Source organism: Dermacentor albipictus, chromosome 6 (assembly GCF_038994185.2).
Source record: "Dermacentor albipictus isolate Rhodes 1998 colony chromosome 6, USDA_Dalb.pri_finalv2, whole genome shotgun sequence".
NCBI classification, from domain to species: Eukaryota; Metazoa; Arthropoda; class Arachnida; order Ixodida; family Ixodidae; genus Dermacentor; species Dermacentor albipictus.
In genome coordinates, this window is record NC_091826.1 from 84,449,362 (window position 1) to 84,464,940 (window position 15,579).

Sequence of the window (15,579 nt, forward strand, 5' to 3'; positions counted from 1 at the left end):
GCGCTCAGATGAGACAGACCGCTGCAAGATCTCCGGGAGTGTCGCACAAGTGATGTAATGCAAATGAAATGTACGACTGTGGTTCACATACCACGAGAGCTGTCTGTACAAATTCTAAATGAAGCCATACGTAGCTGGGGTTAAGCCCACTTCCAGTTTCCTGCCTGTAGTTCTATCCTATCGCTGAAAAAAACTTCCACAAAGTATGTTTTTTTTCGTTGTTCATGCTTATTCTCGATGTGTTTTGCCCATTTAAATAACAAATGAACATTCGGCGACTGAGGGAGAGGGGGTATATATATGTGCCGTCATTAAAAGGCTAATTGTGCGCATATGTTTCTTTTCTGTGCACGAAATTAAACTTCTTATTTCTTGCACCGGTGATTGCAGGATTATGATGAGAACAATATGCCAAAGCAGCCACGGACAGACCTTTAGTGCTTTTCAGGGACCCCGGCTGGTCACAAGATAAACAATACCACTTCATTCTTGTCTTTCTTGTGTGTTCTACTTTGCGACGTTTAATTCCTTAAATCGATGAATCAGTCGTCAAACGGATGAGTGAATCAGGAGAACCGTAATTGCTAATGATAGCCTAATGACAGATGTTTATACCACAGTAGGAAGCACGCTAATGTCTTCCCCAAAATATGGCATGTCACATGTTATTGTACAGCAAGAGTCACAGTACAAAGAACATCGTCTTAGTTGGTAATCTCTCAAAAAAGATAGCTTTGCGGTGGAGATTTTAATACACCTAAACCAACGACAATGTATTTCCAAGTATGCTGTAGCCCGTTCGTTCACTCGTGCCATAATGGTTAGCAGCATTGTCTTAAGGAACAACCCGTCCTGTTTGTTGGAGTCTTGTTTTCTTTTTTCTCTCCAGAACTTTACGTGTATCCTTGTAGTGTTACATTCGTCCACATTATACACATGCGTGTGACCTCGATGCGAGTAATGCGGCTGTGTTTGTTCTTGGGCAGAAAGCCACCCTTTAAGCAAAAATATCTCGGCAACGCAGTCGGCAAGTCGCAGCTGCGGCCAGCTGTATTAGCGACGCCAAGTCCATCGCTTTAAAGCTTACGCGTGATAAGACAGCAGCATATCCCTGACTCGTTTTGTTGTCGTTGGCTCGGATCTTAGGAGTGGATGCTCGTTGATGCGGAGTGTCCTTGCGGATATTAAACGAAATGTTTGCGCTTTTGAGCAGTCGACTGCCAATATCCTTGAAGAGATACTAGCATCGAATCGACCATAATCCGTATGTGATAGGAGTCTAGAAGGCTGCAGGCGTTTCGACTAGGGATGGTATTATCACAACGGAAGGAGCAGGCTACGACAGGCGCTGCATGCCTCCAGGCAGTATCCGGTTGCGTGTTCAGGGTATTCTGGTGCACTCCGTAAGTCGAAGTCAACCACCTCACTTATATAAATTGGCCTCAAATACAAGCAAAGATACGCCCGTTCACAGACACACACACAGAGAGACTTGCACTCATTCACTCAAAGGCGTGTACACGGGCAGGTATACCCCCCCTCTCCTTAGACTCCACGCACACGCGCGAAACAGGGAGTGGGCGACACCTACGACACAAAGAGGCGGCTAATACCTCCGAGGAGCCGTGTCGGGCGTGCTCTCCGCATCTTGGATATCGCCGAATTACAGCGCCCGCGTCCTGCCCGTACGGTCGCCCACGTTCCAATCGCCGCCGGTCAGTGGCACCGGCGGCGTCTGTGTTCGAGAGAAGCCGCCACTGAACCAGGAGCGGTCACGCAAGAACACTTTGCACAGCGCTGCTTACATAACACGATAAGACTCGCAAGCCAAGGCGGCGTACGCCACAGAAATTTTAGGGGGAGAGGGGGGAGGGCGTCACTTATCGCCACTAAGAGCAGCATCACCTTCGCAAGCACCGCGTTTCCACACACACCTCATATAAATATCGGTATGAAGGATTACAGCCTGTGCCGTCTGATTATCCCTACACGTTACCATAGACTGCACATTTTTTTTTTCTGTTGTCGGAATATGCGTTCTCGCCTATACACCAGTAAACCGATTTGGGATGAGTGGTGGTTTGACGCCCAAAACGATGGTATCGTTCGTGTTGCACCTGTTGGTCCCCACCTCCGGCGGTTCTTTATGGGTGCCGCGATCGCAGGCCCGATGCGAATGGCCCCAAATAAAAGGGTGCGAGCGGCTTCTAGAACGTCAGGATTCTGCCTAGAGCAGCTTATTACCACTGTACGCAATGTTCGCGTTAATCAGCATCGCTTGCATCATTAAACATAAGAAGTAAGATAATCGGAGAGTATCAAGGCCGGCGAAGCTCTTGAACATAGCGTGCACGTACCTGTTTCTTTGCTCGGTAAATATTGGCGGCCACGGTTGAGCATAAGGTTATGAATAACTTCTATATCAACAGCTCTAATGCAGTTAGCGCACTTATTATGTCTAATAACTTAATAGGGCCCTCAAAAGGCTGCATGTGCAATTTTTTTTATTATAGCCGGCAGGTTCCTGAGCGCCGTAGCAGAGCTTGTTGCTTGGTTATAGTTAGCTCATACTTGTAGGTTTCCATGCCCCACCTTAAACGGCTCAAAAGAAGGTACACACAGAACCAGCGCCATTGCAACGAACCTTCCTTATGGACAATTTTTAGATAGGGTTTATAAATAGGACAAGTAGAAAGAAATTGTATATATTGAGGCCTTGGTACGACGAGATCCTCCCTACGTCAAGCGTGTGTGGTTTCTAAACATACCATCGCTTGCCACGCATTGCAGGTGACATAGCACGTGGAAGTAAATTTACGTTTACGGATACTCGCTTTATGATGGATAATTTGGTGAATTAGTAAAAGTGGCTTCATAGGAGAACGAGGCACCACATTACATGAAATGAATACTTAACATCATGCTACAGAGCACGGTAACATTTCCGTTCCTCGGATTTGAAAATGAACTCATTGAGTTACTGCTTTATTATACGACTGAAAAGGCAATTCACATTGAGGTCTTGATGCAATATTAGGCCGCAAACTCCCGCAAGGTGATCAGCGTCTCCAGCTGTGACATGCGTGCGCATCGTTCCTGTGTACATTTTTTTTTTTCAGGAGAGGTGATTCAAGGTTGTAACTACTCCATCTTGTTGCTTTGTAGGCCAGCTGAGTACCAGAAAAAAAAAATGTGAAAGATTTCGTTGACCACTCATGTATCGTAAATACCCCGCGACGTCGATATTTCTTCGCCTCTAGTGCTTGTGTATCGGCCGGGAGCCCTCTTCTTTGTTTATTTAGTAGGCCTATGGTGTGGAAGACGGGGGGGGGGGGGGGGGTGGCGTTATATCGCAGTTTATCTTTAACAGGTGTTCTCACAAACCTTACGTTAGCCAACATGCCTGGAACCGATGGCTACGCCCCGCGCCAGAAACCAAGGCACTCTCAGCAAATCACGTACTATCCTGTCGTGCCTACGGTAATTGCATTCGGCGACTACTTTCTGCTGCCAAAGCTACGGAGCCGAAACACGCGTTTCTTTAGAGCGCTCCTCTTAGGCTCCCGTTCCTGCGTTCAGCGTCGGTGTATTATGCAAAAAAGAGGTGAGGCGTGCATACAGGACACAGGAGTAAAGTGGACAACACGAACGCCGGCTATCAACTGAAGGGAGCACTGAGGCGAAAAAAGAAAGAAGACACAAAACTCATTTGCGCGAGTAAAAAGTTATTTAAAGTAAACTTTACATAATTAAGTGATTAAGTGCCTTAACAGTTGCCTCTCACGTAGACCGGCACATGTACCCTACTGACACGTGGCGATACCATTCCAGAGCATGCGCAGATGAGTTCTGTGTCTTCTTTCTTTTTTCGCCTCAGTGCTCCCTTCAGTTGAAAGCCGGCGTTCGTGTTGTCCACTTCTCTACTCTTGTGTCCTGTCTGCACGCCTCACCTCTTTTTTGGATAATGATTCCTTACCAACTAACTCAGCTTTCTGTCATTCTAAGCGTCGGTGTAAACGGGCGGATGAGCATATCCAAGGATGAAAGTGCGAACGCGGAACGCAACGGGGGATGAAAGACGGCGATAGCGAAGAGAGCGTTAGGCAGACAGTGGAGAAGGCCTGGTGCAGCGAAAGCATGAGGAGGGAAGTGGAGGGGGAGAGTATGCCGAAAGGGTGAGGAGGAAAGCAGAAGGCCGCACGACACGTGCTGAACATCGGCGACTAGGCATGCGGCGAGCTCGTCCACCGATACCATATATGGATCGAAGTGCTGGCGAGGACTTCGGATCCACTGCACAGGCACTACTACGCCAGCACTGCCGCCGCTAGAGAATGCGCTCCGCGCGAGCAACGCGTTACCGTGTTCATGCTTTCTTTCAAAGAGGATGCCATAAACCATCATTATCGTCATCAGCAGCAGCAGCAGCATCTTATCGTGACACTTGTCACGCGATGTCAGGTGCGCGTCGTGCAGCGTCGATACGTGAAAACTTTGCACTGAAGTGGCGTTTTATTCCGTGAGGCATCACGACATGTAGCAGTTGAATCGCATCGCCACGTGTACAGGTTTGTGTCATGCTCAACGCAATCGGGTGAAATGCTTCGTCTGCCGCTGCTGCTAAACAAGCTGCCCGAGCAAAGGACCCAGTTGTCCAGAATCATATTCTTTGTCATAATATAGCGCAAATTCTAAACACCTAAATACCTGGGCTCAAAACTCGCATTAGGGAGTATCGTAAGCGTCGATGAACTTCTACTACGTTGCGTATCTGCACGTAGTCAGGGAATGTAGGCAACTGGAAGCTACGTAGCCCAAACGGAACGTACAAATTATTATTCTTTCCCACCGTAAGCTGTTATGGGCTCATTCTAATAGCCGTTTTGGTTGGCGATGTTGTCCACTGCCGCCGCATTTGGTGTCCGCTGCAAATATCCCCAGGAATGAGAAAAAGGTACTCAGTTCCTAGAGGGATCGAGCCCGGCCCCTCTGCGCGGGAGTCAGCTTCCCTACCACTGCGTCACGTCAGCGTTTGTTAGTAGGTGCGGAAACATGCCCTATGCATGCGTCCTGGCGCGCGAAGAGTAGCGCGATGTGAGATGCGTGCCCATACGCGCACACTTTGCACTGCAGTTACATATTTTAGCACCAGGCGTCACGACATGTAGAAGTTGCGTAGGTAGCCCTACAAGGTAGATAAAGAAGTATCGAGAAAGAAAAATGTTTACCCCCGTATTCAGAAATGCATTCTTAACTTGATATCCATGCTGGATAGATGACACCTGATGCGAACGCGCCCAAGAGCCCATTGCGTTTCCTTTGGTGTGTTCACGGCAGGAGTCATTTAAATCAAGTCAAGCGTGGGCTTCAAGTTAAGATGCATTTCTGAATACAGGGGTAAGGTGATGGATACAAGAATACTAGAATTAAAAACATGTATAGCATGCCCCATTAACTGTAGTAGGCTAAGTAACTATTTGTCGCCGCCCAGTTTCAAAGGGGACCTCATAAATCATTATTATAATCTTCAGCAGCAGCATCGTATCGCGCCACTTGTCATGCGATGCGAGATGCGTGCTGCGTAGCGTCGATACGTGAGAACTTTACATTTCGGTCGCGTTTCATTCCGCCATGCATTAGGGCACGTAGCAGTTGCATAGCATCGCGCCACGTGTCAAGGTTTGTGAACATATGCGCCGCGTATAGTCTCGATACCGGTGTTTACTCTTCGGTAGACGTTACGGCACCTCCTCGCAAGGTACGAACCGCTGCTGAAGAAGCAAATCGTAGATCTACGCGGGCAACTGCACCCAGGCAACGCCGGGCTCAGCAGGCCACTGTGCAGTCAGGAGAACAAGCTGTCGACACCGGCCACACCGTTCAGTTTGTTCTTGTGAAGACGACGCAAAAAGCCTTCGCCGCGAAGACCTTCTAGTGCGTGCTGCCGAAAATGGAGCTCCTATCGAACCGCTACTGCAGCTTACGCTGTGACTGTTCTACGAGTGGCGCGCAGGCCTGTGACCTTCTTGTTGTTGCTGAAGGTTTATTTTATAAACAAATAGAGAAGCTATATCATTCAAACTACATATACCGGCGCGCTTCAAAGTTTGGACGTTTGGTTCAATAGTGCTCGGCTTAGCATAAAATAAGAAGCGACGTATGTGTTTTGGTAAAGGGCTCATATCTATTTGCTGCAGTGCGACATTCACAAATTATATCAACATTTATGTTCGCTTTTCGACAACGGTACACCTTCCAATTTTCCTTGACACTAATTCACGGATAATAACTATTCCCCGAGCGAGCTCACATGAAAGCACTAAAAAACAAAACGCTAGTGTGCTGAACGTGCTCGTAAAACCAAAACCGCCAGCAAAACACCGACACAACTTTTCGTAGTAACGCTAGAGCAGAAGCTCCGCATATTCAATTCAATTCAGTCTTTATTTTTCTCTTGGACAGAGAAGGAGACAGGAATAAAAGCTCGTAAGCTTGACAGAGGTCCTGCCCACTTAATAAACTTGACAGTACAGTACACAGGCGGAGATCTTCAATTTTCCAAATAAACACTGAAATAAGATAACAAAACACTTCGTAAAAAGCAGCGCTGTGAATTGCAGCACAAAACGTAGGCATATGCGAAAGCATATAGGAATATGCAAAACATAGGCATATGCGAAAGCGTGCACGTAGCTTTGACTGAGCTTCCACAGAAAGTTGTATTTGCGACAGTTGGCGCGTGTGCCACGTCGCAGAGGGCGTGGGTCTGCGTCAGTTTACATTAGGGCACAATTTCAGTGATTAAACGTGCAACGGCCTACTACGTCGTTTTCGTGCGTCGCATCAGCTAGCAACAAGTTGATTATCAGATAGCTATACGGGGCCACGTTCTACCAGTCTTTTCTCGTAAGAGCTAGTGCTTCCAGGCGTCGTATTAAAACGCGCAGCCTTCGGGATCGGCTAATATTCTCCCAGGGCTTTACTCTTTATTACCTATAGCGCATCTGTTCAGGATTGACCCACTCCGTATTCGAACGTGTTGTAAAGTTTCTTGACTAGAGAATAAAAATGTGTTGTCCTCGCCATCGCCATCGTGCTATCGTCGTGCCCGTCATCGTGCCACTATAGTCACACTGCCGCTCACGTCACACGCAGCATTTCTCGCCTTACGAAAACACGCTGGTCCATGTGGCCTGCTCTGCACAACCCCGTAGTACGCTGGAAAGACGGTTATCTGTAGGATGCTTCGCATAGGTTTTATTCGCGTAGTACGTAGGGTCTGTAAAATTTATTTTTTATTAAACGCCATGGTAGCGAGTATTGTGGCGCCCAAGCGAAAACAGATGCCTAAATGACCTTCCAAGGACCTTCCTACGCTTCCAAGGGAAGGGAAGCGTAGCAGGGGGCGGCAGAAAGTTAGGTGGGCGGATGAGATTAAGAAGTTTGCAGGGACGACATGGCCACAATTAGTACATGACCGGGGTTGTTGGAGAAGTATGGGAGAGGCCTTTGCCCTGCAGTGGGCGTAACCAGGCTGATGATGATGATGATGATGATGATGATGATGAAATGACCTACATAATAACTAGAGCTTTATGCGCACAAGCGAAATATAGAATTTACTGGTGTGTTTCGTCGTGCGTGGTATCGCTTAGCAGTCGGTTGATTGTTCAATTGTGTTACTAAACATTTTCCGCTGCGTTCATTCTTTCTAGATAATTGGTGACTGGATGCGAATATGTTTTTTTATGAGGACTCTGTAATTAGTGATTATATTTTTATGTGGTGATTATTGTATGTTTTATGGTTATCATTATATCCCCATGCCATGCGTGAATCACAAAACCTTATGGACACATCCGCACACTTACGAAGTGGCAGTCTCTTTGACAACCACAATGCCGAATACTAACTACTACGACACAGCATATCCTGATGTAATCACCGCTCCTTGGTTGAAGCTCCCCTTCGTACCAATAACTAGTGTGCTGTCTGCAAGTTCGTTGCGGTTGCTATCCATCAAGCGGTCGCGCTCGAAACGGAGGCGTCTGTTTTGGGTGGTGTGTTATCGCTACATATTTAAAGCCTTGTGTCAGTTTAGCACATCCATTCTAGGGGACTGGCCAAGGAAGGGCACCTACCAATATCACCTAAACAGAGCCGAAGTTGTCCGTTCGGCCACACACTCAGTGGTGCGTACCCAGTTACTCATGTTAGCTCTTAGGCTAGACAGTAGTCAGCAGCAAGTTGTACATTCGGTCGTCTACCCACTAGCTCAAGTTGTCTGCTCGGCGAGAAAGCAGTCAACATGTGCCTGTGGCCCAGTCTAGTCGACAACTTAGGTCACTGGGTGAAATAGGTGACACACAAGCGGAGAAACTGGAAACATGTAAAGTCTCCAAAGAAACCTAAACGAATTAAGTTCGTTCTGTCACGGATTAAGTCTGCCTCAATGGGTAATCAAACGATTACTCCTTGGCATGAGCGCACTGAACTGGGACACTCCTCACACTTCCTAAGCTACGTTACCCTCCCCCCCCTCCCTCGCCATGTTTTTTTTTAATGCGGATTCCAAGAAAGCGCAAGCATTGCTGCCGCTGCCGCTACTTGAAAGCGTAGCTATGTCACGGAAAGACACAGAGAGATTGCCGGAGGCTAGTTCTCAAGGAGCCGAAACACCTGCGTCGATGTGGAGCACGGCCGACGCTTCGCTGGAAAGCCCGGAGGCGAAGATACACAGGCACATTCTTGTCAAGAGCGTTTTCGCAGTGCGCTCACACACGCAGGCACACGCGGACGGAGAGAACACCGCGTGCACGGCTGTTTAGCAGCGCTGGTAGCGGCCTCTGTTTACGCGCTCCACCGATAAGAGACGCGCGAAGCGACTTCGATTAGTCTCTCCCGTTCCCACGGTCGGCGATTGGTCGAACGCTGTTTTACACGTCGCCGCGAGTGCAGCTGACGAGAGAAGGGGAAGGGGACGCGACGGCTGCGGGGCCCGGGTGACTCGACGCCGGCGACGCTCATTCGCGGCGGCTGGCGACACTCGCTGCGGCTGCGACCTTCGTTCGGACGATTTCCAGCGAGATGGCGGTGTTTACTTGCGATGCGGCGCACGCCGGAGCGTAATTCGGGTGCTGCGCGCAAAGCGACACTTTTGTCTCCATGTGGTGAGACCGCAGGAAATCTCAAAGCACGACGCAATCAGCCAATTTAAGCAATACCTTGAGCGCGAAGTATCTCGCTTAATCGGCGACAGCAGCGTCGGCGTTACGGCGTGATTGAAATGCCTCCTGAAACGTCTCAATCGAGGCGTCACTAGTGGGTGGAAAGCGTAACAAGTAGAAATGAGCAGTTGAACGAGAGACCAGTTTATTCTTCGGGAATGCAGCATTGACGTACGCGGCAAGAAAACAGATTTAAGAAGGGAAACAATACGAAGGCACTGCTGCGAGTTGCTAAATGTATGCACATTCGCGTTGCTCTGAAAAAAATAAATACTGGGCACATCAAAGGCGCATCTTTGAATCCACGTGAAGCGTAGTTAGATTGTCAAGTGATGCACATTAGGGTAAATCATATCGAACTAACGGTGATGCGTACAATCGCGTTTGCTTTCATCCTACGCAGCGTGAAATATCATGCTATATATATGTTTATGTTTATCAATGAGTTTATCAATTAGTTTATCAATGAGCATCATTAAGGAGTGTGCAATAGAAGTCGGTGGTAACTACGTTAGACAGGATACCAGTAAGCTATCGCAGGAGACGAAAGATCTAATCAGGAAACGCCAATGTATGAAAGCCTCTAACCCTACAGCTAGAATAAAACTGGCAGAACTTTCGAAGTTAATCAACAAGCGTAAGACAGCTGACATAAGGAAGTATAATATGGATAGAATTGAACATGCTCTCAGGAACGGAGGAAGCCTAAAAACAGTGAAGAAGAAACTAGGAATTGGGAAGAATCAGATGTATGCGTTAAGAGACAAAGCCGGCAATATCATTACTAATATGGATGAGATAGTTGAAGTTGCTGAGGAGTTCTATAGAGATTTATACAGTACCAGTGGCACCCACGACGCTAATCGAAGAGAGAATAGTCTAGAGGAATTCGAAATTCCACAGGTAACGCCGGAAGAAGTAAAGAAAGCCTTGGAAGCTATGCAAAGGGGGAAGGCAGCTGACGAGGATCAGGTAACAGCAGATTTGTTGAAGGATGGTGGGCAGATTGTTCTAGAGAAACTGGCCACCCTGTATACGCAATGCTTCATGACTTCGAGCGTACCGGAACCTTGTAAAAATGCTAACAATCCTAATCCATTAGAAAGGGGACGCCAAGGACTTGAAAAATTATAGACCAATCAGCTTACTGTCTGTTGTCTACAAAGTATTTACTAAGATAATTGCAAATAGAATCAGGAACACCTTAGACTTCCGTCAACCAAAGGACCAGACAGGATGCCGTAAAGGCTACTCAACAATAGACCATATTCACACTATCATTCAGGTAATAGAAGAAAGTGCGGAATATAACCAACCTTTATATATAGCTTTCATTGATTACGAGAAAGCGTTTGATTCAGTCGAAACCTCAGCAGTCATGGAGGCATTGCGGAATCAGCGTGTAGACTAGCCGTATGTAAAAATACTGAAAGATATCTATATATAGTGGCACCAAAGCAACCGCAGTCCTCCATAAAGAAAGCAAGAAAATCCCAATAAAGGGCTTCGGGCAGGGATATACGATCTCTCAAATGCGATTCACAGCGTGTTTACAGGAGGTAATCGGAGACCTGGATTGTGAAGAACTGGGGATAAGGGTTAATGGAGAATACCTCAGTAACTTGCGATTCGCTGATGATATTGCCTTGCTTAGTAACTCAGGGGACCAACTGCAATGCATGCTCACTGACCTGGATAGGCAAAGCAGAAGAGTGGGTTTAAAAATTAATCTGCAGAAAACTAAAGTAATGGTTAACAGTCTCGGAAGAGAACAGCTGTTTACGATAGGTAGTGAGGCACTGGAAGTGGTAAGGGAATACATCTACTTAGGACAGGTAGTGACTGCGGATCCGGATCATGAGACGGAAATAATCAGAAGAATAAGAATGGGCTGGGGTGTGTTTGTCAGGCATTCTCAGATCATGAACATCAGATTGCTATTATCCCTCAAGAGAAAAGTTTATAACAGCTGTGTCTTACCAGTACTCACGTACGGGGCAGAAACCTGGAGGCTTACGAAAAGGGTTCTACTTAAATTGAGGATGACTCAACGAGCTATGGAAAGAAGAATGATTGGTGTAACGTTAAGGGATAAGAAAAGAGAAGATTGGGTGAGGGAACAAACGCGAGTTAATGATATCTTAGTTGAAATCAAGAAAAAGAAATGGGCATGGGCAGCACACGTAATGAGAAGGGAAGATAACCGATGGTCATTAAGAGTTACGGAATGGATTCCAAGGGAAGAGAACCGTAGCTGAGGGTGGCAGAAAGTTAGGTGGGCGGATGAGATTAAGAAGTTTGCAGGGACAACATGGCCACAATTAGTACATGACCGGGGTAGTTGGATAAGTATGGGAGAGGCCTTTGCCCTGCAGTGGGCGTAAGCAGGCTGATGATGAAGATGATGATGATGATGATGATGATGGTGGTGGTGGTGGTGATGATGATGATGATGATGACGATGTTTATCAATGATAAAGGTGACACCTTCCATTACACGCAGTTTTCGCGTTCGTGCGCAGCACCACTCGCCAGCCCTGCCGAAATGCGAACATATCAGGTGGACGCAGTGTCAGAACGTCTACGCAGGCCTATAACCAAGGCTGAGGCGATCTATCTATCTATCTATCTATCTATCTATCTATCTATCTATCTATCTATCTATCTATCTATCTATCTATCTATCTATCTATCTATCTATCTATCTATCTATCTAGGTAGCTAGCTAGCTTTGGTCATTAGATATGTGCTCGTTGTCTCAGTGGCATCTTTGTTGTGAGGACCAAGTCTACTCTCTTACGTGGGCCATTAGGTATGTGCTCGTTTCTCAGTGGTGTCGTTGTCGTGTGGGCCAAGTCTACTTTATTACTTGGGCCATTATAGGTATGTGCTCGTGGTCTCAGTGGCGTCGTTGTCGTGTGGGCCAAGTCTACTTTATTACTTGGGCCATTATAGGTATGTGCTCGTGGTCTCAGTGGCGTCGTTTTCGTGTGGGCCAAGTCTGCTTTATTACTTGGGCCATTATAGGTATGTGCTCGTGGTCTCAGTGGCGTCGTGGTCGTGTGCGCCAAGTCTACTCTCTTACGTGGGCCATTAGGTATGTGCTGGTTGTCTCAGTGACGTCGTTGTCATTCCATCGTCATTATCATGTCTTCTACGCCACCCCAGTGACCCAAGTTGTTTAATAGCATGGGCCACTATGCATGAACTCACTATCATGATACCACCGTGCTGTTCACAACGTCATCATTCCAGTTTTTTCATTCGACTCCGCTCACGCAACCGTCGTCATACAGTGGCCATGCATTCCTTGTGACACTGTGATCGTGATACCGTTGTGGTCGTCGAATCGTCGTCGTATCAGCTTTGTGATCTGCCTTTTGTCATTCTGTCATCATTCTGCCTTCTAGTATGGCCCAGTGTTCCAAGTTGTCTATTGCTTGAGCCCCTAGGCATGTTTTCGTGAGTGTGATGCGGCCGTGCTCGTTGTATTCTTGTCAGTTCAGCTTTGTCATCAAACTCCCGTAATGGTGTCGTCACACGCAGTCGCTGCCACACATTCGTCGTCATCCATCGTTGTCACGCTGTCGTGTTATAACTGTTATCCCTTAAGTAATGCCTTGTCTTTGTCGTCATGCCGTCGTTCGTCATACCGCTTTCGTCGTTTCATCGATGTCATTGTTTTCCCGTCAGCCCATCACAATCATGGTGTCGCCATTCAATCGTGATTATGCCGCCCTTGTCATGACGCTACCGAAAGACAGTTGCTGTCATGAATCCGCTTAGGACCTTCGTCGTCACGCCGTCGTGCTCGTGCAATTCATCGTCACACTAGCTTTATCATTCGAATCTCGTCATGCGGTAGTTGTCGCGGCAACTGCGTCATACAGTTTAGATGATACAGTCATCATTACACCATTGTCATCATACACTGTTCAGCCACCCATTGTCCATATGTCGTTATTGCTTCGTCGTCATACTGTCCTCTTGCATTTGTTGCCGTATCGTCGTCGTGATGTTCTCACAGTCATTACATCACCACCATTGTAACTTCGACATACGGCTCTCTTCCTGCCCTCGTCGGGAGCCATCATCCTCACAGCCGGCATCGCACCATCGCAGCATCATCGCACCATTGTGATCACATCAGTACGTCATTCCATTGTCATCATGCCATCGTCGTCACACTACCTTCGTCGATGCATCGACGGCATTCCTTTTTCGCCATTCCATTTTAATGGGTTAGCATTCTTTGGGTACTTCACGCACTTTCCATTGCCATCTGTCTATCTTTATTTGTTGGTATGTTCGTGTCTCGCCATTTCCCCGCCTACCTGAGTCACTTGGTAGTGCGAGGTCAAATGGTCAACGCATCGTGCTACTGCGCTGAGGTAACAGAGTTCAAAATCAATCATCAGACCAGCTTGGGTCATTGAGTATGTGGTAATGTGTACATGCGTTCTGGTATTCAATGAACTGCTGTTTAATGAAACTTTTTGACCTCTACTTGAAGCACTGGGCGTGAGCCATACGGACTGTGCTGGTCTTCAATAAACCTTTTTTACTGTCCACATGGGTCACTGAGTATGTGCCACTCGGTATGCGATAGTGTTCAAGAAGTAAATACAGCGGAACAATCAATTAACACAGGCAAACCTGGTGTTGTAAAAGAACGAAACTGGACCAAGCTTTGCAGAAGGGTTGAAATACGGGCCTGTTCGTGCATAGCTGAAGGAATAAACTAGTCACAAAAGAAAAAAAGATAGGTTAACACCACAACGACTGAATAAAAGCTCAGTTGATAGTCCAGTCGTTGTGGTGTAAACCTCTCTTCTAGTCTTTTGTGACTTCTTTCCTTCAACTGTGAGCCAAGCTTTCTCAAGCAAATCAGAAGCATTAGCAGGCTGCACCACCAATGCACTGGGTATGCGTCACTGTTAAATGAACGTCTTTCAAGCCAAGGCTTCAGCGAGCTGCAATATGAATGCACTAGTTATGTACCCCTGTTCAATTAACATCTCGCCAGCTTGGGTCGCTCGCAATGAGTCACTGAGTGTGGTGTAAGCGAGGGAACAATTCTCAGTGTTCGCAGCTCCCGGTGCGCCACGCTTCACGTTACGGGGGCCACGCGTGGGTTTATCGGCAGCGACACTAGAGGGCGCAGCGTGTCCAAAAAATAATAGCATGAAGGGAGGCCCGTTGCAGCGCAACGGGTTTCTACGCATTCGCTCGCACCGGTGTACTGTGCATTTTGGATGTTATCCCAGGCTTTGCAGCGGTGTCGCTAGATGGCGCCGATCGTTCGTAGAGAGGCGCGAAAGAGGAGTCCGGATTCACAACACGCCTCACACATCACTCGTTCCGATGGTGGCAATACTTTCTGCGGCTGTGTTGATTCAGCGCTAACGCATTACCATCGACATGTCATCATGAGATGGATTCTGCCGCTTTTTTTCAACTCGTTTCATTTCTTTACACTTCCAGCCCCAGTAGAGGCATTACATGGGTGGAAACAAGAAAAACACTATAACACTTAATGCGTTCCCTTTAAACAAACATCAATATTAATAACGATATCCATGCATGCGTGTTTAAAGGGACACTAAAGTGAAAAATTATTTCTTCTGGATCAGTAAATTGCCGTTCTACAACACCAAAAACACCACTCTTGCAATGCTAATACGTTTGGTAAGCCAGAAAAAGCGCAAGAACGAAATACGGGTTATGACGCCTACTTAAGTTCCCGCACCTGGGGGCTGTGAGATCTTGGATTTTGATGGCATCTTCTAGGGTCTACTAATTATATATAGCTGTACAGATTGACTACATTGCATTTTAAAGGAACCAAATATTAAACAAGATAAGTTTTGGGAATGAATGAATGAATAGAATTTATTGATAGGAAAGACAGAGAGGTAGACCTGAGCTAGTGCCCTCTAGTCTGCTACTCTGCACTGGGGAAGAGGGAAGGGGAGTGAAAGTATTGGGATAGATGATGATGATAAGACAAGTGGTGAGTGCTTATGAACATGAGACAGTTGCCTCGCTAGAGCTTCTCGTCGAGCTCGGTGTCCTGCAGGAACTTCAACAATGCTTTTGTTGCACGCATTGAAATTGCAGTGTCAGGCCATGGGCCGAGGATAGCTTCCTCCGACAGTAGTTGTCTGCTAACGCTGGCTAGGAAACAGCCTAACGTCCTTCGCTCCAGCATATATGCTGGGCAGTCGCACAGTACGTGTTGCAGTGTTTCGGGCATCTGGCAGTGTGCACAATCAGGGCTGTTCGAGTGGCCGATGAGGTGTGCGTAGCGACGGGTGAAGGCAACGCCGAGCCGAATCCTGTGTAGCAATGA